The sequence below is a fragment of the Astatotilapia calliptera genome, chromosome 16 (genome assembly GCF_964374335.1).
Source record: "Astatotilapia calliptera chromosome 16, fAstCal68.1, whole genome shotgun sequence".
Classification (NCBI taxonomy): Eukaryota; Metazoa; Chordata; class Actinopteri; order Cichliformes; family Cichlidae; genus Astatotilapia; species Astatotilapia calliptera.
In genome coordinates, this window is record NC_137437.1 from 32,996,042 (window position 1) to 33,010,956 (window position 14,915).

The 14,915-nt window shown below is 41.4% G+C and overlaps 1 protein-coding gene across 1 annotated transcript in view; it reads right to left on the reverse strand.

Annotated features, from left to right (window-relative positions):
* tmeff2a (transmembrane protein with EGF-like and two follistatin-like domains 2a) overlaps positions 1 to 14,915 on the reverse strand; it is a 134,286-nt gene that overhangs the window by 103,810 nt on the left and 15,561 nt on the right. The gene's annotated exons all lie outside the window — the stretch shown is intronic.

The window sequence follows — 14,915 nt, forward strand, 5'->3', positions numbered from 1 at the left end:
TGTCATTGATATATATCACATGCACTACATCTGGGTATGAGAGCAAACAACCTGAAGAATTAATTGACGCAAACAACTAAAGAGACATATTTGTTCCACAGATGGTGCTTTGTCCTGCTTAGTTGACCGTGCTGACATGTTGACACAGCCAATGCTAATACTTCTGCTGCTACCATAATAAGTCAAGCATCTGATATCAGCTTTTGCTAACTTTTACATAGGGTGAACTGTTAAATCTACTTTAGCCTGCTTACAGCTGTTGCACATCTGCAAGTCACTTTGCAACCCACCTCCACAACAGCAGCTCTTTTCAACCTGTTTGACTAATCAATTTGAAGTCAGTGACGCCTACTGTTTTCTTAACAGCCAGCTGCTTTCTTTCTATGCACATGGTAGGATGTGTCCTCTGCCCTATGTGTTCTATGTATACGAGAGCTCAAGGTCCGAGAAGAGCACCCTAAGACCAAATATAAATTGCCACAGATGGAAATAACCATCTTCTTTTAGTGGTCCTTTCTGATATAAAGATTGGAATTCCACTTGTGCTTCTCAAAGCCTCCTACTCACCTAAAACATAATAATTCAGAAACTAATCTTTACAGAAACGAATCTAAAAATGTTGCTTTTCGTTATGAAGTACTCTCAAGCATTTCGAAGCAGAACAACATGCTTAGAGCAACAACATTCCATTCAACACTTTTGTGTTGCACTTGCAGCAGGAATAGTTCAAAACCTGAGCTGAAATTACAGAATGTCTCCTCATGGAGTATAACCACTTGAACCAAAAGTGTATTTTGTATTTTCTTTAGGAATGCCTCCCACAAAAATGCTGCTGCTTTAACTGATGTGCTTGTTCAACCAAAATCAAAAGTTCAAGCTAAGACTAATGTAATTTATTCTTCATCACTGTTAAAGAAAGTAACTTAAACACATGTAACTGCGATTTTGTAATATGGGTATTTCTAAAATCTGTTATATTAAAAGGTAGATCATATCCAATCATTGTTTTAGTGATGACTTCATAATATATACATGAGAGCTCTCCAGTCTTTTTCCACCATCAAATTTCACCAACTGATTTCCATGATGTGAAAGAAAGTCACACTGCTGTCCACTCGCTGCAGCGAACGGCCAAATCTAGATCACTGACAAAACTGTGATACTGGTCAGCTCGAGGAAATAAACTCACTATTATTCAAAAGCTCACTCCCAGTAGGTACACATGGCCCTGGATAAAATGATTATAAATGAATGCAAATATATGGAATGGGGTCTACATCAAAAGCTACTGTCAGTACCACCTGGGCCTGTGTGACGGTGTGTGGATTTCATGATTTTAGCTTATTTGTGTGGAAGTGAATGGGGTGTTGTGTTAATCTGTTGAAGGAGGAAGGTGGGGAGAGAGGGAAGGCCAGGTGTGTTTCCGCTGTTTAAGGTGCACTCAGGCATTTGTTGCTGTGTGTACGTGCTTCTGAAAGGTGTGTGTCAAAACGTTTTCACAGCTTCTTGTTTAGTGCAATATGAAGGACGCAATGCCCTTCCACACCCTCCCATCAACATCATATGAACCCACATTAGCTCTCATCCCTCTTTGATGTGCTGCGAGCTTCAGCAGTCTGGCCATCACAACCCAAACATTAGACGGCTTCCGGCGGTGAAAAGTGGGAGAGCAATTTGAGGTCAGGCATAACAACGAGGAGTGGCCACATCAAACAACCAGCAGGGAACACATTGAGGACCAAATGTGCTGCCAACATTATCCTAAATTCTTTTATATAAAGTCAACAAATTTGCTTTGCAGTCTGAATGTACAGTGTTGGATGTATTTAGAGAGGTCAGACAGGATAGTGCCTGCATGCACAGATTTTACACCACACTACACTACCTGCATACACAACATTTGTGTGCTCTGGCCTGAAGTATTGCTCTGTATATCTTTCTAACTTCAAGTCAATATTTGTCTCGCTAAATTTTAACTCTCTTGTACTTCAAAAAAAAAAAAAAAAAGCGAAATTACTGACACAGCAATAGGTAAAAATGTCACTCCCCTTCCCTCATTGCAGCGACGATCCACTAGAGGGCAGGTAATCTATACAACCCAAATTTCACAAAAGTTGAGCTGTGAAAATGAAACTATTTGGACATCTCATACTCAAACTTACAAAAACTGCCATTTAAGAAAAAAAATAGTTTGCATTGAATTTGATAGTAGTGACAGATCTCAGAAAAGTTGGGACGGGGGTGGCGAAAGGCTGGAAAAGTAAGTGGTGTGAAATAGAAACAGCTGGAGAAACATTTTACAACTACGTAGGTTAATTGGGAACATCTTGCTGACAGGATTAGATACAAAAAAGTATCTTACAGAGTTTCTCAGAAGTAAAGATGTGTACAGAGTTCACCAATCTACGAATTTCAAAATGATGTTCCTGTAAAAGCGCACAGGCTGTAAATAACTCCTCTTCTACAGTTCATAAACTCAAAATAGAATCTGGAGAAATCACTGTACGCAAGGGACAAGGTCAAAAATTAATGCTAGAGGTGTAGAGCACTACATTAAAACCATTTATGCTTCTGTGAAAGAAATCAAGGCATGGGCTCAGAAATTCTAGAAAACACTGTCTGTGAACACAATTTAGCATATCATCCAAGAAGCAGGTAAAATCTCTGTCTTTTAAAGAAGAAGCCATATGTGAACCCAATCCAGAAATGTCGCTCTCTACTATGGGCCTTCTATTCTCATTAAAAATTGACTTAGGCAAAATGAAAATGTAATCTATGGTCATATAAATTATTTGGAAAACATGGATGCCGAATCCTCTGGAGTGAACAGAAGTGGGACCATCTGGCTTGATATCAGCACTCACTTCAAAAGCCTCCATCTCTGATGATATGGCAATGCATTAGTGACTATGGAATTGTCAGCTTGCACATCTGGAAAGGCACCATCAGTGCTGCAAGGTATATACAGGTTTTAGAGCATCATGTGCTCCCATCCAGACATTATGTTTTTCAGGGAGCGAAGGCATCTATTTAAACAGCATGACTTCAGAGCAGAAGAGTCCACATGCTGAACTGCCCTGCCTGCAGGCCAGACCTTTCACCAACTGAAAACACTTGGTGCATCATGAAGTGAAAAATACAACAAAGAAGACCCAGGAATGTTGAGCAGTTAGAATCATATATCAGAAAAGAAAGGGACAACAATCTCTCCCATAAACCCAGCAACTGATCTCCTCACTAACCAGCTTTTATGGACTGAAGAGGGGATGCTCCACAGTGGTAAACATGGTGCTGTCCCAGCTCTATTAGAGATGTCTTGCTGCCATCAAAAGCCACAGCAACTTCCCAACTTCTTCAGTTTATATAATAAAGGTGCTACATATGCCTGATTGTATACAGTTGTGTTATTAGCTAATAACTAGTCTTATTTTTAAACGCGATATTAATAGCTTTCCACAGATAAGGATCTCAATTACATATAATATACCATAAAATAGCAGTTACAAGTCATAGCAGGAGACAGGATGGGAACAGCTGCCCCCGCATGTCAAAGCACACTGTCCACCCTAAACCTCCTCTCTAAGAGCGTTTGCACTGCTATGACGTTAAACTACTTCTGTCTCAGACAATGTGTTATCTCCATGACTACAAAAGGTCATTTATGAGGAAAACACATACACGTAGCGCTCAGAGGTCGTTTTGCCTATTTGAATGAATAATGTTGTTGTTTTTGTGGAATATACAAGGGTATATAAAAGATTGATGTAATAGGGCTGGACAACCTCCTTCTTAGTCAAATCATCCAATATGTGCAGCAATTGTTTGATAACCATCTGATAGCGTCGGTGGCAGGGTAATTGAACAGAAAGTGATAACAGGGAGTTTGTCTCCCAAATGTATTTTTACATGTGTAGAATGACTCACAGAATCCTCCATATGTGAAGCATAGTGTTTCATCTTCAAACAGACAGTAAGCGGAAAAGTTACAAAGAGGTGATAAAGAGGACAGAGGTGCCACGTGGGGGGATGTACAGAGAGATATGATCCTGTTGCAAGTGTTGGTTATATGCTGATATGAAATTACAGGAGGGCAATTTAGAACTGAATATGAATTTAATAATCAACCCTCATGGATTTCCGAGATCATCGTCTTTTGGCTCAACCCATGAAGTAACCCATTGGTTAATCTTATTATGAAAGTGAATGTTTTTGCCATTGCTGTCTTGGTGAGAGGTGAATTTGTATTTTTTTTAAAAAGCCAAGGGACACTCTGTATTCATAAAGTACCAACTTGTCGGTCACAAAATAGGCCAATACTAAAACTGTCGTCTTTATCATCATTTTTAATTCTAATGGGAACTAACTGGAAACTAATGACTGAGATCATAAAATCAACACAAAACTTTTTACGAAGACATAGACATGAAGACATAGACAAAAGAGTCAACTACTTTTTTCCTATATTTATTTATTACTATGACATTTTTATTTAAACCCACACAGACAACGTTGAGACTTTGTGAAGCAGTATTAAATGAGATCCTCAGAGCCAATGTATTTTCAAAGCAGCCTAAAGGGAAAATGAGCTCTCAGTTATGTTGATTTTTAGCACCTATTCATAAAACCTTAACCGTACATACACTTTCACACTGTGGCATTATGATTATGAATCTAAAAGGCACTTTTAATATAAGGATTACAGTGTTCCCTCGTTTATTGCGGGAGTTACATTCTAAAACTAACCCGCGAAAGGTGAAATCTGCGAAGTAGCCAGCTTTATTTTTTACAATTGTTATAGATGTTTTAGGGCTATAAAACCCCTCACTACACACTTTATACACTTTTTTCAGACAGGCATGAACATTTTCACACTTTTCTCTCTTGTTTAAACACTCTCAAAGTTCAAACCTTCGTAGAAAAATAAGTCCAGTATTATAGAATGAAACCAAAGATGAAACCCATGTCCAGGTTACCATCTTCCTCTGTCTCTTGGGTGCTACCGCAGGTGCCTTTGATGGTGCAAAATGTTTCGTCGACATTGTTTTTGTTGACCCTTATGAAGAAGACATTGAGGGAACAGTTTACCCTGCCCGGGATAGGGTTACCGGGGCCCCACTAGGGATGGGTATCGAAACCCGGTTCTTGTTGAGAACCGGTTCCCACTGTTTCAATTCCTTGGAATTGTTTGCCATTTTTGCAAACGATTCCCTTATCGATTCCAGTCGCCCCAAATGACGTCACCACGTTGCGGAGCGTCGCTTACCTGGCAGGAAACACGGTACCTAAGCGGCTCAAATGCTCAAAAGTTTGGTTATACTTTACGAGAACGGATGACAACAGGGCAACATGGAATACTTGCAAAGTAGATATTTCATTTAAGGGAGGAAACACTACGAATATGCAAAAGCATTTGCTCACAAAACACGCGATGACCTTAAATGAATGTCGTGTTTTTAATTCCGCTCCGGACTCGTGAATCTCAACCCAGCAGCAGCGGTAACGTTTGCACGTCCTCTCCCGTTAATGCGGCAGATAAATAATCAACTAACAGGTGCATATTATGTTAGCGCGATCTGCCTTATTACAAAACCTTCCATTACTGTGCATTTAGGTGACCACGATGAGAGACACAGACAGAGTCTGGCTCAGATGCTGGCAGTTCTCGCTGCAGTCTACCGGTAGCGTCTCCTTTCAGGCCAGGATAGACGAATGTCACCGAGCAGTGAGTAAGTTTGTGGTCAAAGGCTTGCACCCATTTGCCACAGCAGATGCCCTGATTTCACTTTGGTAAGTCAATGTGTTTAATTCTAGGCAGGGACATTACTGGATATTCTTGTGTAATTGCTACAGAATAATTTATGTTACACTTTGTTATTGCTACAGAAGAATGGTTATTTTATTATTTTACATTTACATTTTTTTTCCTGGGGACCCTGGGACAACCCATTGAAGAGCCGTAGGCTGTGGATCTCTTAAGATTTCACTGTTGGGTTTGTAAGGCCATGTTACTCCTCAATTTCTATCTTGTTCAAAGAGAAGATATAAAACAAAGTTCTAAGCTAATCGACTTTAGTGTTCTCCTTTTTTAAAAATAAGAATCGATAAGAGAATCGATAAAGACTCGAATCTTTAAACAGAATTGAAAATGGAATCGGAATCGTTAAAATCTTATCAATACCCATCCCTAGGCCCCACCCTGGAGCCAGGCCCGGGGAGGGTGCCCGAGGGCGAGCGTCTGGTGGCCGGACATTAGTCCATGGGGCCCAGCCGGGCACAGCCCGAAAAGGGGACATGGGCCCACCCTCCCGCAGGCCCACCACCCGCAGGAGGCGCCATAGGGGTCGGGTGCATTGTGTGCCGTACGGGGGCCAGGAGCAGAAGCCCTGGCGGACTGATCCTTGGCTACCAAGACTGGGAATTGGGACATGGAATGTCACCTGTCTGGTGGGGAAGGAGCCTGAGTTAGTGCATGAGGTTGAGAGGTATCAGCTAGATGGCTTGGTCTATGGAACCAGTCTCCTGGAGAGGGGCTGGACTCTGTCTCAGTCTGGAGTTGCCCCTGGTGAGAGGCGGCTGGCTGGGGTGGGTATTCTAATATCCCCTAGGCTTGCTGCCTGTACGTTAGGGTTCTTCTCGGTGGATGAGAGGGTTTGTTCCCTGCGCCTTGGGGTCAGGGAATGGGTCCTGACTGTCATCTGTGTTTAAGCGCCGAGTGGCAGTTCAGAGTACCCGGCCTTCTTAGAGTCCCTGGGTGGGGTGTTGGAAGGTGCTCAACCTGGAGACTCTGTTGTTCTACTGGGAGACTTTAATGCTCACGTGGGTAACGACAACGAGACCTCGAGTGGCGTGATTGGGAGGAACGGCCTCCCTGATCTGAACCCGAGCAGTGTTTTGTTGCTGGACTTCTGTGCAAATCACAGTTTGGCCATAATGAATACCTTGTTCGAACGTAAGAGTGTCCATAAGTGCACGTGGCACCAGGACGCTCTAGGCCGTAGGTTGATTTTCTAATCGTATCACCTGACCTGCGACCATACGTTCTGGACACTCGGGTAAAGAGAGGGGCTGAGCTGTCAACTGATCACCACCTGGTGGTCAGTTGGATCAGGTGGTGGGGGAGGACACTGGACAGACCCGGTGCACCTAAACGTGTAGTGAGTGTGGTGTGCTGGTACCGTCTAGCATAGGCCCCAGTCCGTGAGATCTTGAACGCACACCTCCGGCAGAGCTACAACAGCATTCCAAGGGAGACTGGGGACATTGAGTCGGAATGGACCATGTTCAGCATCTCTATTGCTGAAGATGCTGCATTGAGCTGCGGCCGCAAGATGGTTGGTGCCTGTCGTGGTGGTAATCCCCGAACCAAATGGTGGACACCAGAGGTGAAGGGTGCCACCACACTGCTGACTTCTCAGTCGAAGTCAGCAGCGTTGTTGGGCGGTGGACTTGGAGAAGGCATTCGACCGTGTCCCTCGGGGTGTCCTGTGGGAGATGCTGCGGGAGTATGGGGTGTCTGGCCCATTGCTACGGGCCATTCGATCCCTATACATCCGTTGCAAGAGCTTGGTTCGAACGAGATCACGGATACAAGCGGCGGAAATCCGGGAGGGGCTCAGAGTAGAGGTGGTTCAGGCAACTGACAAGGATGCCTCCTGGGTGCCTCCTGGGTGAGGTGTTACGGGGATGTCCTACCGGGAGGAAGCCCCGGAGCAGACCCAGGACACGCTGGAGAAATGATATCTCTCGGCTGGCCTGGGAATGACTTGGTGTTCCCTCGGATAAGCTAGAGGAGGTGACTGGGGAGAGGGAGGTCTGGGCTTCTCTGCTTAGGCTGCTGCCCCCGTGACCTGGCCCCGGATAAAGCGGAAGAAGATGGATGGATGCTTTTGTTGGGGGTGAAACTTACAAACATACAATACAGCACTTCAGAGTCACACTGCTAGTGATCGAAGATTTATGTAAATTTGACAAACTGAACGCATTCTGCACTGTACAGGAGACACGGCATGGAGGAGATTGATTGACAGTGGTTTACAGCCGATCAGAAAGCAGAACACAATGCGCTGGAAAAAAAAAAACACGCAAAATTGCACAAAAATAAATACGTGAAACAGCGAGGCCGTGAAAGGTGAACTGCATTATAGCTAACCCTAGCGGAACACTGTACTGAAAGGATGACAAACAGAAACATGTCACTCATGTTGTAGTTCTAGTTGAATGTCACTCTGTCAAACTCATAAACAGCCACACAGATAAAATCCTGCAAGAGTCTTTTATGCGATTCGATTCTTAAAAAGAAAAAAAAAAGTATTTCTCAAGATAACAGGGCTAAACTATCCAGAGCAGCAATAACCTTCAGTGTACTGCTTCAGGAAATGTATTACTGGTGCCAGGCAATTTGCAGAAACTTTCATAAACTAAACATGACCTACCTGGAACACTACAAGGACTCTGGGCTGGTAGTCATCAGCCTCGAGTAGTACATAATCCCGAGATAAATGACCCATCACATTACTTACATCTGCTGTGTTAACATCTGCCTCTCATTCATCTGCAACACCTTCGGCGGGAGATGCTTGGATGATTTTACACATATTCCATTCACATTCAGCTGTAATGTAACATCTTACTCATAAACAGAGCTGCTGGATCTACTCACGGTGCTTTCCAACTCTCTGCCCTTTGAGACTTGAACGCCTTTCAAAAGGAATTTCTGTCAAAGATTTGCTTGCACACAGTCTATCACATGCTTTGGTCATGAATTTTGCCAACACTTTGTTTACTCCAAATTTTTGTAAAAATCATAAAATTTTCTAGCATTTGCATTTTTTATTTTTAACTTGTTCCCAAATTCTTCTACTGATTCACTTACCTGAATAAACACAGGCTTAATAAGCAGTAATTGATAACGTTGGTGTCGCCAATGTTTTTGAAAGGACATTTGCCTTTAAAGTGTCATCTTATTTTGTTTAATACACTAAGCCACTGAAAACATTTAGTGGTAATTTCACTGACTTTGATAAAAAACATTTATTAAATTATAACGTGAGAGACAAATTCATTGTGTAATTACACTGCAGATAAATAAAGCTTCCTCTGCTACCTAAAACACTCACTCTCCTTCACACAAATTAAATTAATTGATTGACCTGTTGCACTAATTTGCACCTAAGTACCAGTATTTCGCTGCCATTAAAAATTATTTGCCATCATTACCTTTTGTCGATTAAATGCATGAATCCAGCAGAAAATTAAACAAAATGCAAAAAGTGTAAGCTAAGTAGTGTTAGCTTGTGTTACAGAGCTGCAGCTATAATGTTAATGCTGTTTTCAGCAGGAACAAGAGCATGACTGTTCCTGAATTTGTTCCTGCTGTAGGCTATGACAGATTTTGAACTTTCTCTGAAGAATATTACTGCATTCATTCTTGACCCAAAAACCTTGCTATTGTGTTTGGAAGAGACTCATGAAGGTATGCTATGCACACTTATACTACTAATTACACCGTGTGGGGAAAAACTCATTATTCTTTGAGCTATTTTATTCTAACCTACCAAACACTGTAGCACTTTGTTCTAACTTTATCTGATTACAGATATATAAAAAAAACAACAACACTTTATTTGATTCCTGTATTTTTCTAAGAGTCTATTGAACATGTAAGAGCTGATACATTAAGACGCATCATGTGCCACTAGCTTCAAGCTACAAACCATTTTTATGGTGGAGAAAACGGGATAAATGACAGCACAATTCAGTTTAAACTTTTCTTTTAGTTTCTCATCAGTCTCCTAAACAACACTAAGTTATACAAACCCTCCACCCCAGTATTAAATCCATCAGTATTGATTGATATTAATGTCAGGACGAAGGTATAATTTCATGGATACCTTCAGGCTATTGATTTAACAACTTTAATCAATTATTCATTTAATAATTCTGCTTGTATCTTTGACTTTATGTATGTGAAATGCTGTAAAAAATATGAATGACTTGGCTCAATAGCCTTTAATCTTATTTGAATTTACGTGATAGATTTCTTCCAATCTACAATGTAAACATGGGAAGCGTATGAACATCTGGATTTCATGCAGGATCCATTTATCATGTTCTCTGTGGGTTTGTGTGTTTTTTTCTACTTGAAAGTGCAGTTAATGTGGTTCATAAACATTTTCCCAGTATTCTATCAGGCAGTCCTGTCCTCCTCGCTAACTAACTTCTTGACGATCCTCATTCATAGCAGAACATTTCGTTATCACTTGCTCAAAAATATATGAAAACCTTTAACTGCAAGGACTGCATTTTTTATTTTTAATGCCATTTTTGGCCATTTCTTATACTCAATTGTACAAATAGCCCTAACATGCAAAACTTGAGTTTATCTGATGCATTTCTTGTTTTACGAGAGAGATTCAGTAATAATTAAAAGACTCCTAATCTCTTGCCAGCTTTTGTAGAGAAAATATCAATGATAAAATGACCGATCTAATTCTTTATGTGCTAGACCAACTTTAGTGATATAGGCGGGGGATTCCCTCAGGTCATAGCATCCATCCAGAGGCTCCAATATCAAAGCTGTAAAAGGTGCAATATGAGTCTTACTTTTAGAGCAGATTAACTTGATGTTTATCTAATTTCATTTGCTTAACAGTTAAAACGGGAAATAGTCCCAAAGGTCCCAGTAGGCTACTCCAGCATCACCTGCCACATCCATCTTTTATCTTTAGCCATGACAGTTTAGGATAGATGACTCAAAAGTGTGGTTTCCTGTTGGAATTACTACAATAAAATAAATAAATAAAATGAAAATTCATTAAATTATTTTTTTTGGGGAAAAAAGCCCAGTAATCAAACATAACAAAGCAACAACAAAAAAAACCCAGACATTCCTGCCTATATTTAAAGCTCCTTTATTTGCTTCCATGATGTCTTATATCTTTCAGAGTCTGAGAACAGCTATATGCAAATTTTGTGTCTAGTTATTGGATATTTTTCCAGCAACTCCCAACTTTTCTGTTAAAAAGAACCATTACTAAGAACAATAAATTGTTCCAGTTACCCTTTAGTGGACAGTTTGAGTTGAAGTATTTCACATCGCCGTGAGCGCACATACTTTTAGACTGGACGATCCCTTTGGGAATCAGCACTGTGACCTGACATTAACAAAACCAAACCGGCAACAATAGCTTTGCCCGGCAGCTGCTGTGAGATGAATTACCGGCAAACTTTATGTGATTAGTCAGGGCATTGCATTAGCAAAGACAAGACGTAACTCATTTTCAGGTACAAGAGCGCACGCTGCTGTGTAGCAGTTTGACTTGGGTTAGCGAGAGAAAGTCTTGGTTCTTTAAAGAGTCAGTGTGAGGCAAATCTAATGCATCTTGGCAATGAATAGTGTCCATTGATTCCACCACATCAAACTCTCTTCCTCTTCACAGTCCCTTGCATGTCTCTTGCTTGGGGTTTTTGTGTGCGAATGTGTGCACACATAGATTCCTCTGGAACAAAGGAAATCCATCCAAGATGAGAATTTATGCAACGTTCCCCTCTGAAAGCTTGAACAAACTGCCAACAGGAGAAAAATCTTGGATCCATTTATTTGACAGTGATTAGTAGTGACTGATTATTTCAGGGCATGGCATCGCCTGCTAGGCTAGGGGGGTCATGTTTATGTTGACTGATGAAATAAAGAGACTGACATTAGGAACTCCTCCACACAAACAAAACAAAGATGCATAGAAAGTTGCCCTCTGACTCATGGTATTAAGGCAGAAATTGTGGTGTGACCTGTTCTTTTCCGAGAGCACAGAGAGCGCCTGAATGCACAGCGACAGCAGTATCAGTGTGAGATCTCTTGAAGAGGAATGGAGCTGTAATGTCATTTATCTGCAGGCCTCTGTTAACGTTTGCTCCCAGGGAAGTACGAAATTGAGATAAAAACTGGTGACCAATCGAGTGTCAGCCTGCCTAGTGCCTGCTCGCGCTGATGACGTTCTGATAAAAGCGACAGATGAGAACACGTGCCACATCCTCAGATCCCAGTGGTTTCTATTATCAGGGGCTCTGTATAGCATATTCATTGGCAAAGCTTGCAAACGTTATACAAAAATCAATACTCTGCTGACTGGCTTGCTCCTTTTTTATTATAGGTCTGGCCATAAAGTTAAGTATGAGTCATTATCAAGAACAGCCTAATTTCCTAGATTTATGCCGTTAACGAGGGCCTTTCAGTCTTTGGTCTCATCAGTGACAGTCTTGTTTATGAATGTGGAGAGTGTAGTATACCAGGATAGCGATGTCAAATTTCAGAGCAAGCTATAAACTGGGCTCATGGTATGCGAGCACCTCCCCTTGGGCCTAATATCGTCTAATAGAGACAATGGACTTCGATCCAATCGATTCTATAAATCTTTAAATTCTTTCTTCAGACGCATCACAGATTAACTTTCAAGTTATTATAGGTGTATATTTCCAATAACACAAGTGGTTTTTTTGCTGTGTTTCATTATTATTTTTCTTTATACGTGCCATTTTTACACTTATACAAGTGCAATTTTAATTAGTTTCAGCATTTGATGCTCAAATCATTTAGATTTATTGTGCTGAAAGCAAGAAAACACACACACTCCTGGCCTTTGACTGTTGAATATATTAAAATAAAGGAGGTTAGACTAAGGGCCCTGGTTTTCACGACTGTTGCAGCTGTACTGAACTGAGATTTCAGACACTTAGTGATCATCATTTTACATAACACTAATCAGATGTTTAGAATGATCATTTGTGCATTTATAAAATGCAGCAATTGGATTGAGGGATTATAGTGTACCATGCACACTATTTATTTTGTTCCAATGAAGCATTTCTTCAAGTGCTACAAATTCACACAGTAACAAAATGAATACTCAAAATTAACATAGATTTAACATAGATTGCACCAGCCAGGTAATGTCTCAGTCATGCTAGAAAAACAAAACAACAAAATAGAACAGCAAACTACTTGGGACAAAATTGTTATTCGCCAATCTGCCACAGGGTTTTGGCCAGCTCTAAGCTTTTACTGTGAATTCCTTTTTAATGTGAGTGTCCTCATGTACAGAAGGCAGCAGATATGCAATTTTTTGCTGATTTACTACAGTTAATTGCTGTTTCATCACAAACACATTCCGTATAACTGCCATAACTGGGTTCATCTTATTCATCTTACTGCTGTTTTATTGCTCTCTTACACAGCAACTAACCACAAGTGGTTGCAGACCTGGTCCCTGTGTTAAAAGCAACTATTTCAAATCCAAAAAGATTAAAAGTTCATTGCACAGAGTTGTAATTATTTTGTTTGTGCCACAGTCTATAAACACTGTTTTCCCTTGTGTGACTGTAGCATCGATGCTATAACCTTGAAACTAGCGCCTGTTTTAATGGCTACCTACGCTGCTCATCTACCATCACAATGAACACCGGTGTACCACAAGGCTGTGTGATGAGCCCTTTCCTCTACTCCCTCTTCACCCACGACTGCAGACCTGCTGATGGTTCCAACACCATCATTAAGTTTGCAGATGACACCACGGTGATTGGCCTCATCAGTGACAACGATGAGGCCGCCTACAGGGAGGAGGTGGATCGTCTGGCTGAGTGGTGCGACAGAAACAACCTGCTGCTTAACACCGAGAAGACCAAGGAGCTCATCGTGGACTACAGGAGGAATGCTGACCCACATCCACCCATCCACATTAAGGGGACGGCTGTGGAGCGTGTGAGCAGCTTCAAGTTCCTGGGAGTCCACATCTCCGAGGATCTCACCTGGACGACCAACTGCTCCAAGCTGGTCAAGAAGGCTCACCAGCGCCTCTTCTTCTTGAGGACTCTGAGGAAGAACCACCTGTCCTCAGACACCCTGGTGAACTTCTATCGCTGCACCATCGAGAGCATCCTGACCAACTGTATAACAGTCTGGTACAGGAACTGCTCTGCCTCGGACCGGAAGGCGTTGCAGAGGGTCGTGAAAACTGCCCAGCGCATCGCCGGAGCACCACTTCCTGCCATAAAAGACATCTACAGGAAGCGGTGTCTGAAAAGGGCTGGGAAAATCATCAAAGACCCCAGTCACCCATCACATGGACTCTTCACCCTCCTGCCCTCTGGGAGGCGCCACAGGAGCCTCCGGACTAAGACCACCAGGTACCGGAACAGCTTCTTCCCCACAGCTGTCAGACTCCTGAACTCTGCCTCCTGACATCTGACCCACGTTAAACTCATGGACTGAACATACACACACCCACAATGGACAACTGTACCCTCAAACACAATAATAACATGGACTGAACCACCACTCACAACCACTAGCACTTTATATAGCCTCTGTAGAAACTATCTACACCCTCACTTATCTTAACTGCACTACTGTATAGCTCTGTAAATAATCATTCTGTACATTCGATAATCTTTAATCCTACAACTGTTTACAACTTGCATAGTTCCCATTTCTGTATAGCTGTATATCCCAGATTCTGTAAAGTTATTTATTTCATATTCTGTATAGTTTTTTCATATTTATATCCTGTTCATATCCTGTACATAGCTTGTACTCACTACAGCCTGTACATACTTATAGTTATAGAATATTCACAACATACTTCATACCGTGTACATTATAACGTACCATAATAGACCCATTTCTGTAATATACTCACATATCTATATTATTGCTAATATATATTGTAATATATCTATATCACTAAAGCACTTCTGGATGGATGCAAACTGCATTTCGTTGCCCTGTACCTGTGCATGTGCAATGACAATAAAGTTGAATTCTATTCTATTCTATTCTACCATCTGGACAAGGACAAAAGTGGAAAGTTAACTAACATGTGTCAACATATGGTAATTAATGGGCACAATCCCTGAAAAAAATA